Source organism: Eschrichtius robustus, chromosome 15 (assembly GCF_028021215.1).
Source record: "Eschrichtius robustus isolate mEscRob2 chromosome 15, mEscRob2.pri, whole genome shotgun sequence".
Classification (NCBI taxonomy): Eukaryota; Metazoa; Chordata; class Mammalia; order Artiodactyla; family Eschrichtiidae; genus Eschrichtius; species Eschrichtius robustus.
The window spans coordinates 23,148,886-23,164,012 of record NC_090838.1 but is presented as its reverse complement, the minus strand read 5'-3'; the positions used below and the strand labels follow the sequence as shown (position 1 = coordinate 23,164,012).

Here is a 15,127-nt window from a genome sequence, read left to right as displayed (position 1 = left end):
GGCTCCCCAGTATCTAGCCCCGTGCATGGCCCAGAATAGGGCCATCAGTCAATTACCTGTTTGCAGGTCTTGCTGTAAAAAGCCTAGTCAAGGCTATGGCCAAGTTGAATGATTACAACCAAGGGTGTCAGTGTAGAGGCAGAAGAGGATGCATGAGTAGTCGTCCCAGAAGTTTATTTCCCCTGATGCTTTGCTCCCTTCTCACCCCCTTCTCTCCTGGTCCCCTTCTCCATCCCCCAAGAATCAGAAAGTGGTGATGAATGCTGACATCCTGGTTCTCCGTCCCGTGGAAGGAAAGGTGTTACTTGACACTTAATGAAGGGACTTAATGAGTCCATTGTTTCCCCATGGCTGAAGTTTGTAACACGGAGCCAATAGTGTTCCGCCATAACAACTCCCTCTGAGGCCTTTTTGTTCTGGCTCTGATACACCAACTACTACACTGTACTTCCACGTTCACCAAATGCAGTGCCTGGCAAGAGCAAATGTTGAATGAATTAACGTCTACCACGACTCTTCAAGAGCAGAGGTAAGTGCTCCGGCACTCTAGAGCATCTTTTCCTGTTAGAATAATTGATTCCAGACCCTGGAAAAGGCCCCCCTCCATTTGCTTGAGTGCCCCTTACAATATCCTCCCACCAAGTAGCCATAGTTGAGCACCTCCAGTAACCAGGAATTCACTTCCTTTGAAAGCAGCCATTTTATCTTTGACCAGCCTTGTTGAAAAGTTCTTCCTACCTTGGAAGCTAAAATACAGTTCCCTGCATCTCCTCCTTAGTGGGTTCTATTTCTACCCTGAAGACTCCAGATCATGTCCAACTCCAAGGAATCCAGGGAACGCATTCTCAGTCCTTTAGGCTGCTCCTTATAAGACATGCTTAAGATCCCACTCACCAGCATTTTAAGGGTCTCTTTATGGTGCCTCCCAGCTTGTCTAGAGCTCTCTTAAATGTGACGCTCAGGAACGAATGGGGTGTCCTGTTGAGTGCAGAGAGGAGAGAGACTGCCGCCTGTTTCTTGGCCCTATGCTTCTATTAGCATAGCTCACAATATCGAAATACTCATTTGCGACAGTCACATCCCATTGTGGAATCGGGTGGAACATACTGTCAACTAAAATTCATAGCGCTTATGCAACATTTAAACACCATGACCATCCCACAGTCCCTAGTCAGCTGCCAGTTTCTCTGTCCCTGCAGGTTCAGCACCTTATGCACTCTCAGGGATGATAATGTGACACAGATGCTTCCTCCTCCCTTCGGGGGTTCCGCCTCCCTCTCTGTCACACCCAGTTCTCATCTGACCCCACCCACCTCTTTAACTGGTAATCTGCCCTTGGTTGGCTTGAAGCAACTGTAAATAAGCCCTATTGTCAGTAAGCCACAGAAATTCATAAAAATCTATGTGTAACAGAAGCTGCTGTTGGCAGACTTTCCGCATATACAGTTCACTTTATTGCTGATTTAAATTATCCCTCTGAGAAACCACTGTTAGTGATTGACAGGCTGTGGCTGGCTGAGTTGTTCTTCACTATAATGGAAGTCTCTGTGAGAACCAGCCAGGCCACTAGCTTTTTCTGCTACACCCAAACACTATACAGTACTTTGGCAAATTCCCAGGATACCAAGCCATTAGAGAGAGACTCTCCCACTCACCTGCTTACCTTTACTGAAAAAACTGAAGTTACTCCCTAGACCATCATCAAGAATGCAAGCACTCATTGGAGTCATGCTTCTTGGAACACCCCATGGGTTATACAATCCTCAGACCAGGAGTTGGACTGGGTAATGATATGGGGCCAGAACTTGGAACATGAACCGTCCACTGGGATGGGAAGGGACATGGGGAAATGGTCCAGCTGCAGCTACTGAGATTCAGTTATACCTGAAGGCACAACAAGGTCCCTGGACAATGTAGCAATAAACCACAGTCCCAGGAGGTGACCAGCCTCAGTGGTCAGCATCCATGTGGAGAAGGGCACATTACTGACTGACCACAGTTTGATTCCAACCTATGGGATCTTACTTGCTTCACTTTACCAATGAAGAATCAGACTCCAGGAGGCTGTGGAACTTGCTCACTGTGCCCTGGGACAGAAATAGGATTCAAACCCAAGTCTGTCTATCATGAAGGCCTGTGTTGATCCACAATTTTGTATTATCTACACAGGGTGTACTTTGGGGCACTCAGGACACAGAAATGCTGCATTGAGCAGCAGGGATCATTGAGAAATTCAGAGAGCCAATCAGAATGTCAGCATCAGGAAGGTCTGTCAGTGGCTAACAGGACCACAATCCATGAGAAAATGGTTAGGGGAAAAAAATCAAAAGAATTGGGCTTCCCTGGTGGCGCAGTGGTTGAGAATCTGCCTGCTAATGCAGGGGACACGGGTTCGAGCCCTGGTCTGGGAAGATCCCACATGCCGCGGAGCAACTAGGCCCGTGAGCCACAACTACTGAGCCTGCGTGTCTGGAGCCTGTGCTCCGCAGCAAGAGAGGCCACGATAGTAAGAGGCCCGCGCACCGCGATGAAGAGTGGCCCCCGCTTGCCGCAACTAGAGAAAGCCCTAGCACAGAAACGGAGACCCAACATGGCAATCAATCAATCAATCAATCAATAAAATCTTTAAAAAAAAAAAAAAAGAAAAGGATACAAATTTACCCACTGTATGAACAAAACTGTGGAAAAAAAAAATCAAAAGAAGACAGTGTCACTGCTGGTACATGGACTGAGGTATTGGGCAGGATATGATTCACGGGGGAGGAAGACAAGGGCTCGTTTCCAGAATGTGAGTGTACAGGAGACATCCAGCTGTTAGAATCGGGGTGCTAGATTGGAGACCAACTAGCAGAGGTAGTTAAATATAGACTATCAGAGCACTGGGTAGAACCCCTAAAATCTTCCTATCATGTTTGCAGATGATATAATCATCACCATAAAAAACCCAACAGAATCAACTATTAGATATTATAGGTGAGTACAACAAGGTTGCCAAATACAAGATCAATTTCTAAAAATCAGTCGTTTCCTCTACTTCATCAGTAAGCACCCAGGAAATATAATAGATTGTAAGAGACCATTCACAATATCAATAAAACTCTAAAGCACAATACTCAAGAATTAACCTAGCAACTTGCAAGAACTTTATGGAGAAAATTTTAAAGTTCTATTTAAGGACATAAAAGAAGACTGAATAAAAAGAAGATATACTATAGATAGGATGACTTTACAGTGTAAAAATGTCCATTTAATCTCTATAAATTCAATGTTATACCAACCAAAATTCCAGCAGGAACTCAAACTTTAAGGAACTTCAATAAAGTTACAAAATAGAGAAGGAAAAATAAAATTTTAAATAGTTAAATCAATTTTGAAAAACAAGAGCAGAGAGAGGAAACCTACCCTGCCAGATATTACATCATTACTACATAGTGATAAAAATAGTATGCTGCTAGTACAGAAACAAATGGAACAGCCACACAGAATAGAACACTCAGAAGCAGACCCCTGGGACCTCAATATATGTAAATGTGGGGCTGCAAATCAATGAGAAAAATATAAATTATTTAGAAGATGGTTTGGGGGAAACTAGATTAGTTTAAGAAGAAAAAATAGAGTTGGATGCCCCATGTCTACCATATTCAAAGTGAACTCCAGATTGATTAAAGACCTACATTTGAAAAGTAGGTAGAATGTAGGAGAAAATCTGTATGAATAAGGGGTAGGGATTTACTTCATAAGACAAGACTGCAAAAATGCAAACCTTAAAGCAAAAGACTAGGTGATTTGACTATATCACAGTGAAGGTTTCTCTTCAATGAAAAATACCATGGAAAAAGTTAACAGGCAGCTGACAAATTGGGAGAAGATAGATATTCAAAAGCAGCTAGGGATTCATATCTAAAATATGTAAGTAACTTTTGCAAATCAACAAAAAGAAGTCAGAAAATCCAATATAAAAGTGAGAAAAGGATAGGAATAGGTGATTCACAGAAGGGAAAGCCAGGATAGCAAGCACACACAGAAGAGATGCTCAAACTCACTAGTAATGAGAGAATGGAAAGACAGTGTGATACTGCCAATAGCCACTGGTTTGCTGGTATATATCTTAAAAACAGCTGGGGGTTGAGGGAGAGTCCTAATTTGTAGCGTTTGCCAATTTCCATGGTACAGATACTCTCACCCCTGCTGATTTCAAGCTACCAGTGTGAAGTCACTAAACAAGAAATTGGGAAGAAATGTGCTCAATCAGCTCTCATGAGTCAACTCCAACACACCACTACTTTACCCATCAGCCTGGCAAAAGTCAGAAAGATAATTCCCAGTACTGGCAAAGATATGGGGAAATGGGAATCCTCATGCACTGCTGATGAGAATTTAAACTGCTAAATACATTCTGTAGAGCAATTTGGTAACATTTAGTAAAAAAAAAAAAAAAAAAAAAAAATTATCAGCATTCTTTATAACTCAGCAATCACCTTCATAGATATGCCTCAAAGGAACCCTTACAAGGGTCCTATAGGAATCTTCTTCACGTGGCTTCCAGGAAGCCAGTTTCTCATTTACTAGGTGATCTCATCCAGTCCCTGGCTTTAAATACCATCTCTATTTTCATGATTCCAAAATGTCTGTCTCCAGCCCTGAACTTCAGACATATGTTAATTTACCTACTCAACATCTAATCTAGAGTATGCTCTAGATTAATAGACATCTGTTAATTAATAGGCATCTCAAATATAACATGTTCAAAATAGAACCCTTACCCATAACCTTCCCATATCAATAAATGGCAACTCTACTCTTCTGTTGGCTCATAGAATCATCCTTTCCTTCTTTCATATTTCTGAATTCCACAAACCAAAGTCCCTTCCTCATTCTTAAAAAAAAAAAAAAGTTCATGACATAATTTATTAATGAAGAAATTTCCATCAATACCACTGAAATCCTTACAAATCAATAGTCACCAGAGATCCCAGGAACTTCCTACTGATGCTACTTGGGCTTGCCTTCCCCTGACCTATCTCCTTTTCTTTCTCAGGACTTCAAGTAGGGACTGCCTGCTGAAACGGACTGCAAACTGAAGACCTCACAAGCCTTATCATCTGAATCTGTGTTCTCATTCCTTGTTGCACATTCACATCACCTGGATATCTTTCACAAAATACGTAAACCCTAAAGACTCCCTCAGGTATTCTAATTCAACTGATCTCATTTAGATTCAGGCTATTCTGTAAGTTTATTCTCTCTTTCATTAGCCTGCTTCCGAAGAAGACAATAACAAATGAATTTTTCAGAACCACCTGTTCCTGTGCCGGGCCCTCCAGTTGGCGCCACTCACAAACATCTCGTGACATAACCACTTCTAAGAGTCTTCTTTACAGTCCGACATAAAAGAAGAAGGAACAAAGGGAATTTTTCATGACATCAGGATCAAAACTGCCGCTGTTGTACAAGAGCTCAGTTTTTCATACTTGTCACTCCAGTTTTGGGCCACCAAGACAACTCCAGAAACATCTCTAGCACACAAAGACAGCATCAGGCCAATTTCCACTAGGATGTTCATTCAAGTACTGCACCCCCCCCCCATTGAAACTGACTCTAATCAAGCCTCTAGATATAACTAACATTCTATAGAAATTGTGAGTCATAAAGGAATATCACAAACAACACCAGGAGGATGCAATCAGCCAAATCCAAAATGTGGGAACTTCTACAGGGCAAATAACCAATTCCAAAAAATAGCTAAGGGGAACTGGTATAAATCAAAAGAGACATAAGAGCTATCTCCACAACCTGTAATACGCATACCTTGTTTGGATCTGGATTCAAACAAAGCAATGTAAAAAAACCTCTTGAGACAATTAGGGGAAATTTAGTCCAAATTGGATATCAAATGATACCAAGAATTTTTTGTTGATTTTGTTATGTATGATAATGACATGATTTTGTTTTTATTTAAAAAAATCCTTATCTGTTAGAGATTCATACTAAAGAATTTATGATAAAATGTTTAATATCTGGAATTTGCTTTAATATGCTCCATTATTAAAAAAGAGTGTGTGGGGCTTCCCTGGTGGCGCAGTCGTTGAGAATCTGCCTGCTAATGCAGGGGACACGGGTTTGAGCCCTGGTCTGGGAAGATCCCACGTGCCGCGGAGCAACTAGGCCCGTGAGCCACAACTACTGAGCCTGCGCGTCTGGAGCCTGTGCTCCGCAACAAGAGAGGCCGCGACAGCGAGAGGCCCGTGCACCGTGATGAAGAGTGGCCCCCGCTTGCCGCAACTAGAGAAAGCCCTCGCACAGAAACGAAGACCCAACACAGCCAAAAATAAATAAAATAAATTTAAAAAAACATGTCAATTCATTAAAAAAAAAAAAAAAAAGAGTGTGTGGTGGGAGGGATAAATGAAAAGAGAATGACAAACTATTGATAATTATTACAGCTGAATAATAGGAAAATTATTTTCTCCTTCTGTGTAAATTTGAAAAAATTTTCCCATTTAAAAGTTTTAAAAGAAGAAGCTCCAGGAGGACAGAAGTTTTCGTCTATTTCTGTCACTGCTATATCCTCAGTAACTAGAACATATCTAGTATCGGGCCCATAGTAAAAATTTAATAAACATTTGTTGATTGAATGGGCCTGGTTCTTTAAGATTTCAGTCTCAGTAAAGGTAGATTATTATGTCCAAGGAATTTGGAAATCACAGAAGTTGTCTTTGTATCACATGCATGCACACACTCTAAAGTGGGAGACATTCATACATACTAAAGCTACATCAAGTTGTCTTTCCAGGAGCTTTTTGCAAAACCAATACAGCTTCATCCCTGTTCACTGTAAATCATCAGCTGCTTTAATAACATCTTGATTAGGGGTTGAGAGAATGTCAGACCCACTGGAGCTTCCTGAGAGTGGGTAGAGAGCAACTTGCACCTTGTCAACAATGGATCAAATGACTCACCTAACAAAGAAAGCCATTGACAGACCAATTAGCTGGTACTGAGTCATGAGAAAGTCTCCTTTGTGACAAAAACAGCGTTGATAATAAGATCAGTTCTGACATTCCATATCTAACCATATTTGCAACAGCAGGGAACAGTTAAAGTAAAAATAAGTGTGAATTGCTTTTTTAGATTCATACAGGGTTCAACCCAAGAAGAAGTTATAGTCTGTCTTTTCAAGGCCCATCAAAATATATCACACAATATCTTTATCATCATCAAGGTAATCACAACCCTAGTGCACTACTGAATGACAGGTAGAAAGGCAACCAAACAGCACATCGGTCCATTAAATCACCAGAAAAATACACTGAGTGCCTCCTACCAAAAGGGCAATATGGAGGCTACCATAGTGTAAGATTCACTCCTTGTTTTCTAGTAAAGGAGGGAGAATGAGCAGCCTGGATTGGAAGCCCAGAATCATCAGTCCCTACCTGTGGAACCCTACCAAATCACTTAACCTCTCTGAGCCTTAGGTTGCTCCTTTGTAAAATGAGATAAAGAATGCTTGCCTCCATGTGATGCCATGAGCACAAGGCCTGTTGCAGAGTGAGTGCTCAAAAATAGCTGGTTGAAAACTCTAGTGTGTGGTCATAAGACACAAGCAGGAGAAAAGAACATTAACTGCCTGCCAAAGAAACAGTGTCAGTAGACTAGGGATTTCCCAAGACAAAGAGCCCAATGCAGGATGAGGTGATCTGGAAAAGCTTCAAGGAAGAGATATATCTATATATTTTTTAAATTTTTATTGGAGTATAGTTGATTTACAATGTTGTATTTGTTTCAGCAAAGTGAATCACTTATACATATACATATATCCACTCTTTTTTAGATTCTTTTCCCATATAGGCCATTACAGAGTATTGAGTAGAGTTCCCTGTGCTATACAGTAGGTCCTATTTGTTATCTATTTTATATATAGTAGTGTGTATATGTCAATCCCAATCTCCCAATTTATCCTTCCTCCCCCCTTACCCCCTGGTAACCATAAGTTTGTTTTCTACATCAGTAATTCTGTTTCTGTTTTGTAGATAAGTTCATTTGTACCCTTTTTTTTAGATTCCACATAAAAACGATATCATATGATATTTGTCTTTGTCTGACTTACTTCACAAGGAAGAGATATATTTTGAGCTAAGTGGGGAGGATAATGAGATCCAGTGATATAAATGAGGAGCTTGCATTTACCGAGTGCTTAGTATATGCTGAGCGTTGTTCTAAGCACTATCATGAATTATTGTACCCCTGAAGGAGAAGTATTTTAGTGTCATTCGCTAGTTGGAGAAATCAAGGCATAGAGTAGTTAGGTAACTTGCCCAAGATCACGTAGTTAGTAGCAGAGCCAGGATTTGAACCCAGGCAGTCTAGTGCAAGAGAGTAAATATTTAACCATGACACTTTGCAAGAGAAAGGCTTGGAGGCTAAATGCACGTTTGGAGGAGAGTAAAGAGTCTAGCTGGAGAAGAGTCTATGGTGCCTGCTGGTTGGAGATGAGCTGGGAAGGTATATTGGGGCTAGACAAGGAGTGGTTTCGAATGTCACAGTAATAGGCTGAGAGACTATCCTGTTGGGATGAGGAAAAGCCACCTGAGTTTCTAACAAGGGAAAAACGAAGGAATGTGTCAGCACTCTTCAGAACGGAAACCCCACCTAACCTTTATGCCCCATATCTGGTATACTCTCTTAAGAAAAGCCTGAAACAAAAGCATATTTTAAAATTCAAGCATTTTAAAGTGAGATTAAGCACCTAAGAATAGTTACCTTGAGAGCCTTATCCTTTATCAATTCAATTTCAATAGATTTTTTAAAATAGCAAATGCTTTTTACAAATGATTTCTCCACAGACAGCTTAGGTTTTATATTTAACATGTGCTCAATAATGACCTGCATTCAAAATGAAGCTGAGACAAGTCTTACAGATGCCCTTAGGGGATGGAAACCTACTCTTTCTGCGTTTCACATCACACTTCATCAACCACTTTGCGGCATAACAGTAACGCGCGTATCATCTTTTTAACCACTTGGCTATTACGTATTAATGTAAGAATATATTAATTTTTTGGATATGTGCCCATTGCACAAAAGCACAGTCCCAGCAAAAAAAAAAACACCAGCCACTCAGCTGTCTTGGGTGCTGTCCATCCAACAAGGTGCTGATGTTTCTGCAGCTTCACCCATGCCCTAACTCAGAATTCAAAGCAGGGAGTCTCTCATGGTTCAGCTTGTCAAGTGAGGCAGCACACGCCTACTAAGGAGCTGCATTTCACCAGTTTAGAGGAATCGTTGCTAGTAACAATAGCCTAGCATCTTTGCAAGCAATGGCCAGAAACATCATGGACACTGTGTGCCTCTGTTGCAAAGACTACTGGCCACGCTCAGATCTGTGATGCATCTGAGATCGGGCACCTCCTAGCACACTGGTCCACCCCGTCCTCAGCTCCTGCCATCCAAAGAGGCCCAAGAAAAGAGGTGTGACCTGTGAGGGGAGCTCCTGGTCCTCATTTGTCAAGCATGTACTAAATAATTCTAAGTATCATAAATGCCATTAGATACTGCCCCGTCCTCAGGGAGCTTATAGCCTAACTGAGAGGAAAAAAATTAAAATTCTCCAAAAAATGGGAAGCAGGGTAGAATCCTGGGCTTTGAAGTCAGACATATAGGGTTTGCCTGGAACCGAGAGTGTTCCCGGGTTATGGCACTTTCAGTTTTAAAACAAGAACAGTGCCAGGGATACCAGAATAAGTTGGTCACCCTACAGACAGATGAAAGTTCAAGTTTAATTACCTTTGGGACCTTAACAAATAAAATAACTTCTCAAAGGCTTGGATTCCTCATTTATAAAATGGGTATCAGAGTAGTACTACTGTACCACATATTTCTTCTAAGAATTCAATAAGCTATTGTATAAAGAGAACTAAGCACAGTGCCTAATATTGAATAGTTGATCAATAAGTGTTAATTCTGTATATACAATCAATAATACAAGATAGCATATAATGAAAGACTGAATTAGATGTTTGTGGAACTAAAAACAATGGGATAAGAGATAATTGGATCATTAAGAAAAAGTTCCATAGTGATAGAGTCAACAGATAAAATATAGATTACCTAATTCCATTTGAACTTCAGATAAACAACAAGTAATTTTTTAAGTATAAGTATGTACTGTACTTTTAAAAGTTATTTGTTATTTATCTGAAATTCAAATTTAACTGGCTATCTGGGTATTTTATTGCTTAAAATGGCAACCCTACATAGAGGAGGTAGAACTTAATTTGTCCTTTAGAGGAAGAGGGAAGAAAGAAATGCCAGGCAGAGGGATACACATGAGCAGCAGTGGACCAAAGACAGGAGCAATGCATGGGATGGCCTTGTAAGTTTTTAGAGCAAACACTTTGAGCTCCAGGCTAAAGAGTCTAGATTTAATGCAGAATATATGGGAGAGTTAGAGGTAAGGTGCTGGGTCCTGGGATAAGGTGAGAATCAAAAGGAAGAGATGCTTCACAGAAAGAATGAATGAGACATTATGAAGGAAAAGAGTGGATTCCATATTTTGAAACCAAGTCACTTTGAGAGGGACTTTGTAGCCAAGGAGATCAAGTATGTGGCTATCATTATAGTTAGGTAAGTGGCCTGAATTCAGCCACCTCACTCCTGGTGGCAGCAGGAATGGGGGGAAAAAATGAGTTGGATGCAGAGAGTTATTATGAAGGAAGCCAATATGGAGAAGGCAGTAATTAAAATTCTAATGTGAATGTGTACTTTCACTATAAAAACTTTTTTGAATCCCTTCAGGGTCATTATTGGTGACCTAAATAAACAATTACGTATAACTCTAGAGAGGCATCTTGAGATAAGTTAATTCAGACCAAGAAAAAAAAAAAAATAGGGCATTTAATGCCCTCTTTGCTCTTCCCTTCGTAGTAAGAAGAGATTAAAGCTATGGGATTCATACATTTCCCTCCTTGCTTTCCCCCCTCCTCAGAGACTCCACAGGGTTCTCCTGCCCACCAGAAATGACAGAGCCGGTCAAAGAGAGTGAGTTCAATGCAACCAGGCAGTGAGGGGACTGGGAAACTCAGGGCAACTTCCCTTGGGGTCTGTGTCACTATTTTGGACCTCCCAAGCAAGTTACTTTTTCCTGATATGTGTACATGAAATTCTACTCTTGTAGCAAATGAAAAAGGTACAGACCCATTTGGTAGCTTTTCCCCAGAAGGGCAGTACTTCTCCTTAGAAACACTCCCTGGCATGAGCCTGTAACTCTGATTCAAAGAAGCAAAGCGTTCAGAATATCTGCCTTGAGGTATATGTGAAACCAAAACCCAATGATTCTAAAAGAACCAGACCCCAAAGATCTGCTTAGAAACTCAACTCTAAGCATTTTATCAGGTTCTGATTGCTCACGCTGACATTCTTTTTTTTTTTTTGAATTTTTGAATTTTATTTTATTCATTTTTTATACAGCAGGTTCTTATTAGTTATCTATTTTATACATACTAGTGTATATATGTCAATCCCAATCTCCCAATTCATCCCACCACCACCACCACCACCCCCCCACCACCACTTTCCCCCCTTGGTGTCCATACACACTGACATTCTTCAAGGTCATTTCCCAACTCTGCCAAGCGTGATAAAGCCCATCCCTTCCAGACTGCCCTCTGCATCCTTGTGCGTGCCATTTCTTCTGCTTACACTTTGTATCCAGTCAATCTCTATCTTTCCAAATCCTGCTACCCTTCCAGAGCCTTCCTACATCTCACCTCTGCCATGGAGAGCTGGCTCCCTATCTACTCCAAACTACTACTCCTAATTCTCCCTTTCACTTAAGGAAGGACACATATTAAAACCCAACTGTAAACTATTTTGTATTAGTTGCTCATATGGAGGCATTTTGTTCAGCCTTCCCAGTGAGGTTTGTAGATTCCATGAGGGCAGGAATTATTTCTTTTTGCCTAATAGCACTCAATACCTACTTTCTGTATTAAATTTTAAAAATTAAAGTCATAACAAATGTATCACACTAATGCAAGATGTGAGGGGAAACTGGGAGGGGCTTGAGAGGCTTATAGGAATTCTCTATACTGTATGCTCAATTTTCTATGAACTTAAAACTGCTCTTCAAAATTGAAGTCTACTAATTTAGAAATGTTTAATTTAATATCTTTCTCCAAATCCTGAGTTCCGTCCTCTCTTTCAAGAGACAGAGGGAAGCAAAGAGAGAAAGGGGCAAAGAAGACATTTAAAAGATAGACCTACATATAAAAGTCAATTGCTTTCCTATATATTAACAATGAACAAATGGAGTCAAAATTAGAAACACAACACCGTAAACACTAGTACCAAAAAAAAATCTATATGAGGAAAACTAGAAATTCTGATGAAAGAAAGAAGATCTAAATAAATAGAGAGGTATTCCATGTTCATGGATAGGAAGACTCAATATTATTAAGATGTCAGTTCTTCCCAACTTGATCTATACATTCAATGCATTTCCAATCAAAATCCCAGTAAATTACCTTGTGGATAAGAACAAACTGATTCTAAAGCTTATATCGAAAGGCAAAAGGCCCAGAATAATCAACCCAATATTGAAGAAGAACAAAGTCACAGGACTGACAAGACTCAATATAAAGACTTAACCATAACACTATAGTAATCAAGACAATGTGGTATTGGCAAAAGAAAAGACAAATAGATAAATGAAACAGAATAGAGAGCCCAAAAATACACCCACACAAATAGAGTCAACCAATCATTGAAAAAGGAACAAAGGCAATTCAATGTAAAAAGGATAGTGTTTTCAACAAATTGTGCTGGAACAACTGGACATCCACATGCAAAAACATTAATCTAGAAACAGATCTTACACCTTAAACAAAAATTAACTCCATATAGATCATAGACATAAATGTAAAATGCAAAACTGTAAAACTTCTAGAAGATAATAACATAGGAGAAAATCTAGGTGACCTTGCATTTGGTCATAACTTTTTATATACAACATCAAATACACAATTCATGGAAGAAAAAATTGACAAATTGGACCTTATTAGAACTAAAACCTTCTGCTATGCAAATGACCCTGTTAAGAGAATGAAAAGGCATCCATAGACCAGGAGAAAATTTTTGCAAAACACATATCTGATGAAGGACTTGTACCCAAAATATACAAGAACTCCTAAAACTCACCAATAAGAAATCAACCCAACTAGAAAAATGGGCAAAATATCTGAATAGCCTTGACCACAGAAAATATATATACAGATGGCAAGCAAGCACATGAAAAGATGCTCAACATTGTAATCTATTAGGGAAGTGTAAATTAAAATGAGATATCACTACAAACCTATTAGAATGCTAAAACCCTAAACAATGACAGTACCAAATTCTGGCAAGAATTTGGAACAACCGGAACTCTCATTCATTGCCGGTAGGATTGAAAAATGGTACAGCCACTTTGAAACACAGTTTAGCAGTTTCTTACAAAGCTAAGTATAGTCTTACCACATGATCCAGCAATCTCATTCCTAGGTGCTTACCCAAGTGATTTGAAAACATTATGTCCATACAAAACATGCCCATAAATGTGTATAGCAGCTTTATTCATAATTACAAAAAAATTGGACACAACTAAGACATCCTTCAGTAAGTGAATGGATAAACAAATTGTGGTACATCTATACAATGGAATATTATTCAGCAATAAAATGTAATGAACTAGCAAGCCATGAAAAGACTTGGGGGAATCTTAAATATATATTGTTAAGTGAAAGAAGCCAGTCTGAAAAATCTACAATACTATATGATTCCAACCATATGACATTCTGGAAAAGGCAAAACCAGAGACAGTAAAAAGATCATTGGTTGCCAGGGCTGGGGAGGGAGGGAGGAAAGGACAAATATATGCAGCATGGGGATTTTTAAGGGCAGTGAAATTATTTTTTATGATATTATAATGACGAATACACAACACTATGCACTTGTCAAAACTCATAGACTGTACAACACAAAGAATGAACTCTAATGTAAACTATGGACTTTAGTTAAAAATAATGTATCAATACTGGCTTATCAATTGTAAAAAGGAAAAAAATAAAAGGTGGATTGTGAAGCATTTTTAATGCTCTATTCAGGTTTTTAAGCGCTGAACTGACTTTCTGACTTTTTGATGCTATTAGGTAGGAAAGGATGCATTTATGTAAAACATATCTAAATTGCCTCACAGTATATGTCCAATTACTGAAACCCATGTTAATTTGTCCAAAATAATAGTATGCTTTGTCCAGCATGCTCACCTGTGCCTTAGCAGAAATGAGACTTCACCAGAGGCCTAGGTGGGCACAAGATTCATTTTATGATGAAACTTACCCAAATCATGTCACGGTCTTCTTAATGTCACCCAGAAAAAATTTTTTTCAATTTCTCATGGGTCTTCCTCAGCAAGGCAACAAATTGTTTAGAGTGTTGGCTGGGAGTGTATTGAAATAGGTATATTCATAATGGGCTCCCTTGGGCCCATATGCAGATTCCAGCTAGAGAAAGCCTGGGTGGTGGTGGTGGCAGGCTTTGACTTGCCTCCCTGGGGTGGAGTCCTCCTTTAAGTGTACTAGCCTGCTTCTCTACAGGCAGCAAATACATAATAATGACATTGCCTGTGATGCTACGGATACCAGATTTAAAGGGCCAGAGGCCATTAGCTATGACCCTTAACCTACCTCTTATGCTCCAGCAGCAATGGCAGAGGAGGAGGAATCATTAATGGGGCCTGGCCCTTCACTTCATGGCAAGGAAGAAGCCTGGGAAGTCGAAGATACTGTCCCAAAGAGAGATGGGGGAACCAATACCCCGACTCATTCTTCTCCCTCCCTCCAAGTTCTTGCCAATGCCTCTCAAAGGTGGGAGCCCTAGGGCCCTGCCCACCCCCCAGGGTGCCAAGGCTTGGCAGTGGGCTTAGAAGGGGCGAACAGAAGATAGTCAGAACAACCTGCAATTTCGTACTTCCCCCTTTCAGAATCATAGGGTTATAATCTGGACTGAACTGCCTCAGAACTTCAAAAAATGTTCTTGTTCCACCAACAAGCATTAGCTCTGCTTTCTAATATAAAGAGAACATTTTGAACAG

At 40.0% G+C, this 15,127-nt stretch overlaps 1 protein-coding gene across 1 annotated transcript in view; it reads right to left on the bottom strand.

Annotated features, from left to right (window-relative positions):
* The window catches only part of CLIP4 (CAP-Gly domain containing linker protein family member 4), a 113,166-nt gene that overhangs the window by 66,870 nt on the left and 31,169 nt on the right, over positions 1–15,127 (bottom strand). The gene's annotated exons all lie outside the window — the stretch shown is intronic.